Consider the following 15531-nt stretch of genomic DNA (forward strand, 5'->3'; position numbering starts at 1 on the left):
CGGCCCATCGTACTGCTCTGAGTTCTAACACGTTTATGTGTCGGAGTGACTCCATTGGAGACCAGCGACCCTGCGTTTGGAGAGCACCCATGTGAGCTCCCCATCCGGTTAGGGACGCATCCGTGACTATGGTTCGCTGAAACTCCGGCTCCTGTAGGGTTACGCCGTTGTTCAGATTGTGGAAACTCTGCCACCACTGAAGGGTCCGAAGCAGCTTGTCGTCGTCGATGGTTATCTTGTCTGACCACGATCCTTGAGCCTGCGTCCATCGGTCCGCGAGGAATTCCTGGACTGGCCTCATGAATAGGCGACAGTTTTCCACCAGATGGATGCAGGATGCCATGGCCCCTAGGACCAAAATGTATTTTCTCACTGAGATCTTGGTGTTTCGCGTAGTCGGCATGCTTGTTGATTGAATCTTGAGGTTCTGTCGAGAGAAGGTTTCACTAGCCCTAACTGGGTCTCGAACTGTGCCCCCAGGAATACCAGCGATCTCGATGGCTGCAGAGAGGATTTTTCGAAGTTTATGGCGAATCCCAGCTGTTGTAGAAGCTGCATGGTGGCTTGTAAACTTGTGTTGGTCGACGCTGGGGAGGATCCCCTTACCAGCCAGTCGTCGAGGTATGGGTATACGTGGTGGCCTTGCTTCCTTAGCCAGGCCGCTACTGGAGCCAGGCATTTCGTGAACGTTCTGGGGGAGGTCTTGAGCCCAAAAGGAAGAACCGTGAATTGGTAGTGAGTCCGCCCTATTACAAATCTTAGGAATTTCCTGTGTTTCCGACACATTGGAATATGGAAATACGCGTCCTGTAAATCCAGGGACGCTAGAAAATCCCCCTCTAGAACTGCGCGGATCACTTCCTGCAGAGTGAGCATCTTGAATTTTAGGCTCTTCAAAGATTTGTTGAGATCGCGTAAGTCTAAAATGGGACGCCATTTCCCGTTCGGCTTTTTTACGACGAAATATCTTGAGTAGACTCCTTGACCTCTCTGTGATGTTGGAACTAATTCTATCACGCCCTTTGCTAAGATGAGTGTTACCTCTTGTTGCAGTATCTTCAGATGGGAATGAGCGGTGCACGCAGGTGGAATTTGCGGGGGGCTGTGTTTGAATTGTAGAGAGTGTCCGTTTCTTATAGTATCCAGCACCCATTGATCCGTCGTTATTCGTTCCCATTCGTCGACATATGCTGAAACTCTTCCCCCCAGAACGGTGTGTTGTATGTCACTGCTGATCTTTATTTTGCTTGTCTCTCGACGACGACGGATATGATGGTCTTTTTCTGGAAGTCTGGAAGTTCCGGCGACGGTTTGCCGTTTGGGAGGCACGTCTGTATCCCTGGGAGGGGTAAGCTGATCTGCCAAAGGATCTGTCTCCAGATGCAGAGAATCTTGAATTACCTGAAGCCCCTCTAAAGGGACGAAAAGACTTGTAGTTTCTGCCACTCTGGAGGGCACCCAATGAACGTGCCATGTCCGAGTCCTCTTTCATTCCCTTTAGGGCTTCGTCCACCTTCTCACCGAAAAGAAGGTCTCCCTCAAAGGGCATATCTAAAACTTTGTATTGTACTTGTACTTCTGGCCCGAAGTAGGTACACTTAAGCCATGACTGTCGACGTAATACGACCCCATTATTGACTTGCTTGAAGCCTGACTCAGCGAGGTCCACCGCGATGTTTATTGCGTGATTTGAGGCTTCCTCACCTTCTCGGACGAGTAACATCGCTGCCTTCCTATGCTCTTCCAAGCAACGGAGCTAGCCTGTGCCACATCTCCCTATCATATCTGGCAACAATTGCCAGAGAGTTTGCGGCCTTTACTGTGGTCGCTCCCACGGATAGCACTTTTTTGCCAAAGGCATCTTGGCGTCTCGCTTCGTTCTCCGGAGGAGTCGTGCACTTGTGCTGGGCCTTCGCCTTCCTCGCTGCTGCCGCCGAGCCCACCGAGTCTGGCGTTGGTTGGGAGGATAAACACTTGGGGGTAGACTCTGGAGCCTTAAACTTTTTTTCCAGGCGTCCTTTCACTGCCGGCTCTGAAAACGGGTGGCGCATTGTCTGCAACCCCTCCTTCCATACATGGTCTAGTATTGGTATCGAGAACACAGACCTCCTTCTCTTACCCATGTGGTCGAACAAAAAACAGTCCTTTTTCTGTTCTTCCTGGGACAAACCAAATTCTTTGCATGCCTTCTCCATCACAGAATGGAATGACGCAATGTCGTCCGGAGGGGACGGGTGAGCTGGGCTTCTAGGGGTTTCCAACTCCACCTCTGACTCCCAGGTCGGATCCCTGGAGGGGGATGATGAGATATCCGACATGGCTCCCCTGTCAGACTCCGAATCTGGCAGCTCACCTTCCTCTTGTGCCAGTGCTGAGATTGGCGTGCGTAGGTGCGTCGGTTGACGGGACGGGCCCGGCTCGTTGACGGGTGACTGCGGCAGGTTTGCCTGAGGTAGTCTCTGGTCCAACGACTGTAACGATTGAAGCGTGGACAGAATTTCCAACGACAAAACAGATTGAGGATTGAGAAGAGGGGCAGATACCGGTATAACGGATCCCCTCGTCGACGACTTGTCAGCCACTCGTAGCCCTAGGTCTGCTGGGCCAGCTATTCTCTCATTCTCGTCCTCCGAGGACAGCAACACAGCCTGTTCTTGTAGTAAAGTATCCGGGGGGGTCGGATCAAAAACTTCAGGCCTCCAGGCCTCCTGTAGAACCCCCGTCAACGAGGCCATCGTCGACGTCGTCGTCGGTGGGACGGTGGATTCCACCTGCGTAAGTGGCAGGGTGGAGGCCGATGACTGGGCCGCCGTCGACGAGGGTGACTTAGCAGGTGGTTTTGGCGGTCCCGCCTTTTCCACACTTAGCTTGCTTTTACTCGACTCTCGACTCGTGGTCGATCTATGATGATCGCCCGAGGAGGATTTCCTTTCCTTTGATGAAGATGATTTCTTTGACGAGGAGTCTCTAGTTGAGTGGCTTCCAGACGACTCTTTTTCCGTCGGTCGAGATTTCTTCGCCGGTGGTTCCGACGAGGTAGCGCGGCGCGATGTTTTCGCCGATTGTGTGGAGCCTACCTCCGAAGGGGGGTATGCCCCCGCTCCCTCATTCAGCCATGCCACCAGTCGTCGACTGCGGTCCTTGAGGGTTTTTTGAGAAAACCCTTTGCATATGTCGCAGTTATCCGCCGAATGATGAGGGTGGAGGCAATATATACAATCCATATGTCCGTCCCCCTCGTAAACTTTTTTCAAGCCGCACGTCGCGCTTGGGAGGAACAGCGCTTTTCCTGACACAGAGGACATTTTCTGTACTCAAATTCCAGTAACGCAACCTTGTACAAAATAGTAAGACAACGCGAGGAGATCCCACTACTTTGGAGACGGTTGAAATCTGAAGGGGAACCGTGGGGGCGGGCCTCTTATACTGGGACGGCCTACGGAGCATGCGTAGGCGGGTCCTAAAAGGACGTAGATAGGACACAAAAGTGTCGAAAGTTTTCCTATAGGAAAAGGCTATATATAGGACACAAAAGTGTCGAAAGTTTTCCTATAGGAAAAGGCTATATATGTGTACCGTGGGGTCCCAGTCTGACGACGGGGAATATTCTAAGCATGTGAATCCATGAAAGATCCAATGCTGGAGAAAAATGACTACAAACAGGTAATAATATCACACAACACTAATAATAGATACATATATACAATCACTGGAGTAGGGCAAAATACATATAAAATACCCTCTTAGGAATGTAAGTATTAGTATAAGCACTACAGGTCCACAGAGATACACAATACTAGCTTCAGAAGTCTATCGCCAAGAGGTATGGGGCCTTATGCCCAAAAGTACACCAAAGTAAGATACAGTTTCGTGAGGCTGGGAAATATGATGGTAGGGTGTCTGGGGTCCAATTAACAGTTCCAAGTGTTAGAGGACACATTGTTCTAACTAACAAAAGTGTCCCCAACCTTGCACGAACAAGCACTGGCAAAGCCAAACTATTACAAAGGTTTTTAAAAGTTATCAAAACATTTAAGAGGGAGTTATGGGGTTCAGGTTACAACTCGTAATCTGATTCTTCCTAGGACTTGGCAGGTCTGCTGAAGAGGGTCCGATTTCGCTTTTGCCGCCGTCAGATTCAGCCCTTGATGCCCATGGATTGAAGGTTCGAGCACTTCTCCGGTCGGCGACTAATGCTGCTGCAATGTCTTCAGGTTGGAGAATGCCCTCTCAGCACTGGACTGGATGCAGGAAAACAGTTTAGGGCGACGGCCACCGATGCACGGCGACGCAAAAGGATTCACTTGCTGCAATAAGACTTTGCCTCCTTTCTCAGGTCCCATTGATGCTAGGACTAAGACATTTTGCAGAGGTAAGTTTTATAGCACACGCTGAGGACCGCAAACTCTGAGCTGGTCAGCCACTGGGCGGTCCAGAGGTACTTCTGAAGTCGAGAATGTATGTTCCCTCCACTCCAAAGGTCGCAGCTTCATCACAGGACTGCTGGAGATCACCTACAAGACAGGGCTCTTCCAGGACAGCAGCAGAAGTTGGTCGCCAGGCCTTCCTCTAATGGGTCCACGGTCTCCTCGCAAGTCTTGCAGCTGGACAGGATACTTAGCTTCTTCGATTTATTCCAGGATCTCTCTAGAGTGGGTGCAGGGGTCCTCATGTTATCCAAAAAGCCAGGTAAGAGCTGAAACCTCGATTAGCCGATGACAGACCTGGTCCACACACACACACACACACACACACACCCCAGCAGTGGTCCAATCAGCACCCCCGGTGGTACAACTCCTGAATACCACTCGGACACACCAAAGCAAGTGTGTGGATTGGTATCAGACGTCTCCACCCACTTACTGGCAGCAAATAACCATGGCCCTACAGCAGCCCGCCAAAAGCTTCGGCACTGGAAGTCCATATAAGGATTTTCCTGGCCCGACAGGCCAGGAATAAGGGTAACAGGATAGCCAAGGGACAAACGAATAACCATGTGGCACGGCCATGTTTGGACACTAGCCACAGTTGGTAGCTAAACGTGGTAAATGCAGTAAATCACACCAAAAAATAGAAAAAAGTAACTGATGTGACCAGCTCGTCCCTTAGGCACACCGAGTGTAACAAAAAATCCTATGAGTGTTAGTCTAGGACAAAACCAAAAGTGTACCAATTTGCACTGCATTGTACAATGATACAAATGACCAAAGTGATAACAAGTTACCAAATAAAAGCTAAAGGATTGGGGGTCCACAGAAATGAAGGAAAGGTGCTGTAAAGAGAAATATTTTCTATCAGTTGTGCTGTAGAGGTATGGTGGTGTTTAGTTCTGTGTTTGAGAGGTGTATGCAGAATGGTGAGTTTTTAGTAGGGTTGGGTAGTGGCAGTACCCTTTCCTACCCCCACTGTTTTGACTACCTGTGGCCCATACCCCTTCCCCTGTCCTACATCCTAGTGTGCAGCAATTGTCACCACAGGTTCCTCCAGGGGTGATGTGTTCCCTGTGCCCGACAATCCGTCCGTGTGAGATATTGCTCCCTACCACAGATAAGGCCAGTGGAAGATTGGCTCACCAACACAAATGGGCTAAATGTGAGATACTGCCCACCAACACAGCCGGGCCAAATGAAAGATATGCTTCACTAATATGAATGGGCTACACCCATGGTGAAACACCTAAGTTTCAGATACCTGGGCAGTGGGAGAAAAACACCTAAAATTGAGACACAGCAATAAATAGAAAATGCCTAAATTTGAGACACAGCAATAAATAGGAAACACCTAGCATTGGAATGGATCTACGTGATTACTGCGCAGCGTGAAATACAGACTCTGAAAATGTCGAATTCAAAAATTGCGCCACACAGTGATCACATAGAGTGCTTTCTCCTGCATCCTCCCACCCCGTCCCCCATTCTTAACTTTTTCAGCGGCACACTTCTGTGTGTGCCGCCGACTCTACTCTATCCCTGCAGCGTCAGTCCCATCCCACTAACATGGGTCGGAGCTGATGCTGCAGGGTTCTTTCTTTTTTTGTTTTGTTTACTGTATTGTCCCCCACTTTCAATCTCATGGAAGCGGGGGGACAGCCCTGTATCCCTGAAGCCCGTAATGAGGGGGAGGCAAGGAAGGCGAGCAGCGCAGATGCCAATTTAACAAAGGAAAACATGCTTTTGGGGGATGTGGGTGAAGTTGCTGAGCCTTACTTGGTGGTGCTGCATGCCCAACTTGATTCAGGAGTTAAATGTTTGAGTTTCGAAGCTGTGCATACCGAATACAGCGCTTCTTGAAACTACAGAAGCAGCCAGCCAATCAGATTGGGTGGAGGGAATTTAGCTGGGTAAGCAGGGGAGTGGGAGGCAAGGCAGGCGAGCTCCGCGGACCGCAGAGGACATTTTAACAAAGGAAAAAATGCTTCTGGGGCTAAGAGGGAGGTCGCTGGACCAAAGGCAGATCATCAGCTCTTCCTACTTCATGGAAGAAACGGATGCAGAGCAGGACTTCAGGCTGGTTGTTCCCACCAATCCACGGAGGAATGCACCCGGATAGAGCTCTAGTATTTGGAGGTTTGCTTAAACAATGCTTGTCACAACAGCAGTCCTCCTGTAGGTCTCCAGCAGTCCATCAGATTCAGATGCTTTGATCTTTTCATCATTGATCAAAAATAGTTCAAACTCCTCCTTTTATCTTAAATCCAGACTGGGAAACACTTAAACAGCAGAGGCTATCCAATCATGGACAGCCAGCTACTCCACTATCTGCCCAGCAACCAAACATACTATGGATGGGATATGGATTGGGACCAAACAATTCCAACTCCCAGTTCTGTTCCACCAAGCCTGCCGTGGTACCCATGGTTTCCTATTTTGGAGTTTGTATCAATGTTAGTGGCTAAGACTTTGCGGAGCGGATACCTGACGTTGTAGCCAGTGAATGGCCCACCCACCTTCACAAAGCTCAGTGGCCTCTGCAAGCGCTGCGGACCTCTGGCAGCGCCTGCGGGATGTGCTGTGCTCTTTGTACTGATGACAGCCAAGGGAAAATCCATTTCGAGGTGTAGCTTCATTTAGAGGCCCAGAAGCTTGAAAGGGGAATGGTGTGATAACCACTTCCATCTACGCTCTCTATTCCTCTACTTGTCTGTTCCTCTTTCCATCCTGGCCTACCGTTTTTCGAGTTCCTACCTCTTTTCTTCATTCTGCTGTTGCACTTGTCGTTAACCTTGCCTTGTCGAGTCACTCCCTCTACTTTGTGGCTTGTCCTGTCTCTACTGGCTCTGGTTTCTCTGCCTGTCTTCTATTGATAGTGCCAACTGTGTAGTACCCCTTCCAGTGCTCTGCACTGTCCACACATCATGGAAATACAGGGTACTGCCAAGTGGTGTGCGGAGGCTGTTCCAACCTGCCTAAGCATGCCACTGCTGTTGCGGTAAGTGGAGGCTACATCCACCAATAGCCTTTCTGTCTATTGCCACTATCACGTTTAGAGTTGTGGTGCCCTCTGGATTCTCATCCTCCAGGAGTTCAGGTATGCAGCACCAGTGAGATGGTCAGGCGCACAAAGCACTGATCGAGAGCCCTGTGCAGCAAGACCATACATGGTAATTTCTGAAGCAGTCGTTTTAAGTATATCATACTAATAAAGGAATTATTGCAGTAAATAATAAAGGTGTCAGAGAAAAAGAGTAAAGATTAGTTAATTGCCACCAGCCTTTTTTGTACACGTCACAGAAGTAAGCAGAAATCTACCTAAAGAAATGAAGACACAATTTGCCAGAAATCACCCTGAGTCCTAATCAATAACATTTGCCTTGGGGGAGGGGGAGTGGTGTCGAGGTCGGTTGGCACTGAAGTCAATGTGGGAATGATACAAAAGGGAAAACCTTCCTAACAGCAGAATTGCTTCTCTAACTAGTTGCTTGCCCAACTGCCAATATGTTGCTACTTTTCAAACTATCTTATACGGCATTGCTGCTTCTCCCATGTGTTACTTTTTGTAAAACTGTCTCATAATTCATTAATACCCCCTCACTGTCATTTGTACTGCTCCTCACTGTCACCCCCATTTCCAAATGTTTTACACATACTTCGCCCACTCACTGGCAATTCATGGCCACCTGCTATCTTGTCATGTATTATTGAGTATCCCACTGTCTCAACACATTACTGCATCTATTTATGCATCTCAGCATACATTACTTCTTCTAATACTGGATTACTCTTTCCCACTTTACTTTCTAGGCACTAATGATTATCCAACTGTATCATAATGCATTACTGTTTCCAAGTCTTGCAGTTAATTTATTATGCTTATTTATTTAAAGTCAGGTGTTTATTTTTAAACATTCAAGCCCATGCTCAGCTGACACTGTGTCTATCCTGCTAGATTCTACCTGCTTAAATCTATATATAATTCTGTTAGGATGTTAAATATTCGATAAAGGACCTCCTTCCATAAGTTATAAGGATATTACAAATCAGCAAGGAGTTCTGTGACCAAATAAAGGAATGAGGCTGAAGGCCAAGCTCTCTTAGAGGGTTACGGATCTCCAAGGTGACCTGAAATACCCTTTTTATGTACGGTTGAGGATATTTTATTACTTATAATACATGGCCACACACTGTCAACCACTTTAATACCTGGCCTCTTGCTTAATGTAATGTATGATATCTTCAATTAGCTGGTATGTACAATCAATGTAGCATATAAAATACAAGAAACTAATAAGCAGTTTCGAATATGTGACAGAAGCACAGTATAAAAAGATTAACACATTCATCTAAAAAGGTGTATGTTTTGTGCTTTAAAATAAGTAATAACATATAGTCTTGCTCTCATACTTTTAAATTCCCACAGTGCACAAAATAAACATATTGCCATAAACAGTTCCTTATCAGTTAATCGCTCTAAAGAGTCTCCGAAAGGTACCAGAACGGACTTTGAAAGTCTTGTGCAGTGGCTTATGTATGCACGAGCAATGCATTTCACAGAATTCTATTTCAAGACCGGAGACTCGAATTATGCTTCTCTTTCCATTTTACTACCTCTGCAGCAAATGTACAACCAATAAAACATGATCACAAAAACTCATAAAACTACAACAACCATTGCTCGTGTCTTTTGTAGTTCTGTTCTTATTGGTCCTCCAAACTGACCACATGATATTAACAACCAATCAGCATAGTCCTTATCCCTAAACCACACTGTGCCTCAACTTCACTTCCTCTTTCTTTGTTGCTCGGCAGCGAGTTAAGTGCCCTTTCAGTTATTCTTGTGAATGTTTGGTGAGAGTATGTATTATAGAGAGGTACACCCGCACGCTCATCTTAGAACTTTGGCTGAGCATATCCGCAGCTGTGTGTGAGTGTTCTTAAGTTGAGGTCACAACGAGGCTGGTGCTCCAGCGACCACAATCTCAGAGGGAAACAAGAGAGGGCACTACGGTCACGGTAATGGGAGCACGACGGGACCACGTAGTTCCGGCGCTCCCACCATTCCATGGACTGTTGATAGAGGGTGAATAGCATTGTTACGATCGCTCCGAGAAATTATCTCATAACATCTGATCACATGCTGTGCATATACTCCGACATCCAGTAGTAACCGCAGAGGATTGCATCTTGTCTTTCGAAAATCAAAAGGCGACATCCACATGGGAGTGCCTGTAAAACTATCCCTAACATGACGTGTAGTGTACCCAAAATCCCTCACGCGTCGAGGTCCCTCCGATTGTATTTCTTCTGCCATGAGGGAGCCCAATGACTATCGTAAGTGAGTACATAAAAGAGAGAAAGCAGTAAGATGTCTATGTTCCTTCCACCCAGGCGGGGAGGACGGGTGGGCGCATGTGAATCTAAGCAGATACAATCATCAGAAATGCTATTAAGGTGAGTAATGCATGTCTTCTGATGCTTGTTAATCTACTTAGAATCACATGCTGTGCATAAACTAGCGAGCAGTACCCGGAGTTGGAGGTGGCTTGTGAGAAGGAACAGTAGTGAAAATATGTCTTAATACTGCTTGTCCCACCTGAGAATCAGATCTAGAATGAGTGTCTAGGCAATAGTGTTTTGTAAAGGTGTGTACAGGAACTTCAGGTTGCTGCTTTGCAAATGGACACTAGAGGAATATTTGCAACGAGAGCGATGGAAGCCCCACTGCCTCGAGCAGAATGTGCTCTAGGCTTGCAGGGCAGTTCTCTCTTAGCAAGAGTGTAACAGATATGATGCATTTGAAAATCCACCTTGAGATGGCTGATTGTGAGACAGGATCCCCTTCTCTACCAGCTGCCACTGAAACAAAAAATTGGTTTGTTTTTCTCAGTGGTTTAGTTCTTTCCAGGTAAAACATGACTGCCCTGCACACATCTAATGTGTGTAGGCTTCTTTCGGCCACGTTAGTGGGATTCTGGAAGAAAGTAGGCAATTCTATTGATTGCTTCACATGGAACTTGGAAATAAATTTAGGCGCAAATTGACGGTGAGTGTGAAGAACCACCTTATCTTTGTGAACTGTAACGAAAGGGTCTAGAACTGAAAGGGCCTGTAGTTCACTAACTCTCCTTATAGAATTGATAGCCACTAGGAAGGCTGTTGTATAGGTAAGATCTTTGAGACACGCCTTATGCATAGGCTCAAAAGGAGACCCCGCAAGTCTAGTCAAAACCACATTTAGGTCCTATCCAGGAGCTGGGTTAGAAATGGAGGGATGAATCCTTTTAACCACTTCCATAAAGGCCTTAATAACTGGTATTTTCCACCACAACACCTTCTGTTGTGACGTAGTGTAGGCTGAGAGAGCAGCTACGTGAACCTTCAGGGAATTAAAAACCAGGCCTGAGTCTAGCAGGTGAGTCAGGTACAATACAATGTGAGTAGGAGAGCAGTCAATAGGATTGACACCCTTAGAATAGCACCAGATAAAAAAAAACGCTTCCATTTACTGGAGTAGCCGTATCTGGTGTTCAGTTTTCTCGCCTCCTTAAGTATGTCCATGCAGCGCTGAGTGAGCTGTAGGTGCCCTAACGCTATGACCTCAGGAGCCACGCTGCTAAGTTCAAGGTTTGCGGGCATGGGTGAAGTGTCTCCCCCTCGTCTTTAGATAACATGTTGTACAGGCAAGGCAGTTTCATTGGCGGAGATAGGGACATCTCCATCAGATGCGAGAACCAGGGTTGGCGGGCCCACATTGGGGCCACCAGTATCATGGTGACTGGTTCCTGGTGCATTTTGTGCACTATCTTGTTGAGTCAGGGAGTCGGGGGAAAAGCGTAAATAAATTTCCCTCACCATGTTATCCAGAGACCGTTTCCCTTGGATCGGTTCTGCGGGTACCTGAAGGCGTGATCATTGAGCATTCTCCAGAGTTGCAAACAGGTCGATCTCTGGGAAACCCCATTGTGCGAAGACATTGGAGACAATGTCTTCGTGTAGTCGCCATTCGTACTCTACGGGCAGTGGGAAGTCTCTACTGAGCACGTCCGCTAGAAGATTGAGTTCCCCTGGAACGTGTTGAGACAACAGGAACATCCTGTGTTTGAGAGCCCATATCCAAATGTTCTGGGACAGCTTGGATAGCCCTGGAGAGTGTGTGCGCCCCCTTGCTTGTTCAAGTAATACATGGTCGTGCTGCTGTCTGTGCGAACCAGGACTGTCTTCCCCTGTAACTTTGTCTGAAAGGCTTTCAGTGCCTTCAATATGGCTAACAGCTCAAACAGATTTATGTGGTTTGATGCTACTTCTGCGGACCACATGCTGTGCGCCGTCTGCTGAAGCAGGTGAGTCCCCCACTCCATGAGAGATTTGTCTGTCGTGAGAGTGGCTTCTACTGCGGGGGTGGTGAAGGTCTTCCCCTTCAAGATGTATTCCCTCGACCACAACTGCAGAGAGAGAAAGAGGGCTGGCGAGACAACCACCAGATCTTCCCATTGTCCGCTGGCCTGACAGCACTGGCTGTTGAGTTTTTCTTGCATAGGACGCATGCGCAGACGCGCGTGAGGAACTAAATAAAGGCAGGATGCCATCATTCCTAACAGTCGCATGGCTTTGCGTACCATCACCTCTCGACCGGCTACATATTGAGGGAGCTAAAACTGCATGTTACAAGGAAGTACACTGAATAAATACCTTTGATTACCTGTAGAAGAGGGATGACTTCTATGGCACCTTTTTCCTGAAGGATCTCAACCTCTTGCAGCTGGATGTGTAGGTGTCAGGCGTCTTGATTTTGGCGGTCTGAATTGAGGTGGTCAGCAAAATTCTACCAGTACCCATGGGCGACGGTCTTGAGCACCCACTGGTCTGTTGCTATCCCCTCACATGCATGAAGGAAAGCTGTTAAAAGCCCCCCGACCAGAGAGGCATGGGAGGGGACCTGGATCTGAGGGTCATTTCTGACCCGAGGCCGGGAGCCTCTAGGGGTGGAATTCTGGCCTTTACCCTTTCCACTGCGTTGTCCTCTAGGTGGATACATGGTGGTGGTGTTGGATCCTTGTCCTGAAGACCGGTTGTTTCCTGAACCATAATGGTTTTGAGGAGAGCGAGATTGCCCACGAAAGGAGCAACGAGAACCACCTCCTCCTTGTTGTGAAGGCCTTCGAGTAATCTGGTTTAAGGTTTTGAGAGTCTCATGCTCTTTCTTAGCTATATTAAGTGCCTCATCCACGGCCTTGCCAAACAAGTTGGTCTCTTCAACCGGCTTGTTTATTAAGACTGCTTGGGTTTCAGGCTTAAAACCAGAGTTCCTCAACCAGGCATGCCGTTTAAGTAGTGTACCCTGGGCCAAGATTCTTCCCGCTGTTTCAGCAGCATCCAGTGTGTACTTCAGAATTTTGTGGTTGATTTGCTTGCCTTCCGATACAATTGCGAGCAGTTTAGCCCGCATTGGTTCTGGGACCTCTTGAAGGCCCTCTTGCAACAAATTCCCCTGTACATCTGAGTAGCTAGCCAACAGAGTGGTGTCGTTGGCTATTCGGGTGGAGAATGCAGCAGCAGTCGTGACCCTTTTTCCCAGTCCATAAAACTTTTTGCCCTCCTTGTCAGGTGGGGCCTCCCCTGCAGACAGGGGGACAGGTGCCCTCTTCCTCGTAGTCATAACTACCAGGGAATCTGGAGTGGCGTGCCCTTTAATGTAAAGGGGGTTGGTAGGAGAAGGGCGAAACAACTTCTCTACCCTGAGATTAACTGCTGTGGTTTGGGCTGGAGTTAATAATGAAGGCGCTAGACGTCTCTTTATAGAGTGCAGTAAGGGAATAGCCTGACTGGCAGGAGGCTTTTCCTTCAGTATGTCCTCTACAAAGTCCGAATCCTGCACATCCTCCTGTGTGGCGATTTGAAAATGTTCAGCTGCCTTCTTTAAGATAGCGTTAAATGCCATTTGATCATCCACAGTTGAGGCCTGACGGGCTGGGATGGTAGGAGGTGAATCATTACACAGAGTGTCAGGGTCTGGGGTAGGAGTAGGGGAAGCCCAAGGTTGATTATCAACTGGATGGCTGTCCTCCCAATTGTCCTTGGGATCAGCAGGATCATCCATAGGGTCCCTAAAGGTCTCATCAAACTGTATACAGGTATTCATAGGCACCTTGTCATCTGTAAGGTTAAAAACATTATGTTCCTGAGGATCCTCAAAGGTCCTCTGAAACGTAGCCATAGGCGTAAAAGGTACAAACTTCTCCAGTCTGTCCATACACCCCTCAAACTTCTCCCTGGTCCATGAAGATGGATCTTTTTTGATGAATTTCCTCTGCAAAACGTCGGATTTACCTTCTAAAGTCTTGGATAAAGATACAGGGCTTTCAGAGTACTCTCTTCGAGGCTCCGGGCGTTGTGAGGTGTCTTCAGACGCGTCTCTAGGCCGTTCTTTCTGTTTCGACAGTTCCTTTTGTTTAACCACCAAAGTGATCTTCGCGATACTATCGCTGATGCTCGGAGGTTCAGGGGGGTGTGGCGGTAGAGCTGGTGGCTGCGTGGTGGATTTCAGTGCCACGGGGGCCTTACGCAGTGTCAGAGCCTTCTTCTGAAGCGTCTCGACGGCCATGTGTGATTTGGTGCTAGCGCGCATACTTTTGGATTGCCCCGGACGCATGCCGCTGGCGCGGTTGCGGTGAGGGCTGCAGATCATGAGGATGAGCGGGCAACGCTGAAATATAAGACGTGTCCGTTGGTGCTTTGGAGACGCTTCAACTTAACCGCCGAATCAGAACCGTGGGTTGTGTGTTTAGTGTGGGAAACGGGTGCATTCATGTCGCTGGGATGTATCGTCCCCATAGCAGGACTCCCGTTGTGCCTATGGGGGCTGGGGACGGGCGCTGCGGAATGAGAATTTTCATCGCTAATCCCTTCGTCACACTCGGCAGCTGTGGCGGCGGGGGACTTACGTTCGGCCTGCGACATACCGTAGACCGCCCACCGCTTCAAACGGCGTTCCTTAAGAGTTTTAGGCCGTAGGAGTTTACAGGCCGTACAGGCGGCCTCACTGTGGTCGAGGGGAAGATAATTGTTGCACCGACGGTGCTTGTCTTTCCACAGGTATTTCGCCTTACAATAAGAGCAAAATCTAAATGGGAGTCCTGTCCATAGCGTAGGATATAGCTAGCGACGACAAACCCAAGGGGACAAAGAGGGGGAAAGGAAAGGCATTCTTGAAAAGAATATGACAACCCCGACCCCACTCTCCCTACTGTAAAGGCAGGCCAGAAGACCCGGCCACATGGTCGGCAGCGCCGACCGGATTAACAGCCTCACAGGCCAGAAAAAAGGCTAAAAGATAAGATGGCCAAAGGACAAGCGAAAAACCTTGTGGCCACTAGCCAGAGTTAATAACCAGAAGCGGTAAACGTGGTAAGGCTGAAACGAAAATCACCAGAAAAATGGTCAAAAAAGTCACTGTTGCCCCCAGCTTGTCCATTTAGCACACCAAGAGTAACGGAAAATCCTTGCTTAAGGCTTCACTGCATTGTAAAACAGTAGGTCACATTCAAAAATGAAAAGCAAAAAGTTTGGGGTTCCATTAAAATGGAAGGAAAGGTGCAGTAAAGAGAAATCTTTCCTAACACATGTTGTTCCTTAGTACAAGCACTGCTTTTCTTATTTCTCCTTGTTCTTTGGTTTCTACCAATGCATTACTACCTCAACTCATTGTCTCACCTGACTATCTTTCCGTTGACTACCACCTTTTCCCAATACCATCTAGTAAATTACTGCATCTTTCAAGTGTTTCTCAATGCGCCTAAAAACACTTGTGTAAAGGCGCGTTATAAATGACTTATCATATCATATCAATGCCGAAAATGTGCTGGGATACTACCAGGCCTAAATGGGAAAGCACTGAAATATATGAGGCAGAAGAGCCAGTTATGCGCATACAGACAATGTAGTGAGGCAATAATCACTCGGTAGACAATGCGAAGAGGGTTACGTTAATTGCAGTCCATAACAGTTTCTACAAATGCACATCTGCCCCTCTACAGACCTCCAATGCCTGATCACCTGCCCCAGTGCATCACTGCTTCTCTACAATGTCTGCTAATGT

General features: G+C 47.9%; 1 protein-coding gene across 3 annotated transcripts in view; it reads right to left on the reverse strand.

Annotated features, from left to right (window-relative positions):
* BAHCC1 (BAH domain and coiled-coil containing 1) overlaps window positions 1-15531 on the reverse strand; it is a 683113-nt gene that overhangs the window by 287722 nt on the left and 379860 nt on the right. The window lies entirely within an intron of this gene.

Source organism: Ambystoma mexicanum, chromosome 3q (assembly GCF_040938575.1).
Source record: "Ambystoma mexicanum isolate Mex_15411 chromosome 3q, UKY_AmexF1_1, whole genome shotgun sequence".
NCBI classification, from domain to species: domain Eukaryota; kingdom Metazoa; phylum Chordata; class Amphibia; order Caudata; family Ambystomatidae; genus Ambystoma; species Ambystoma mexicanum.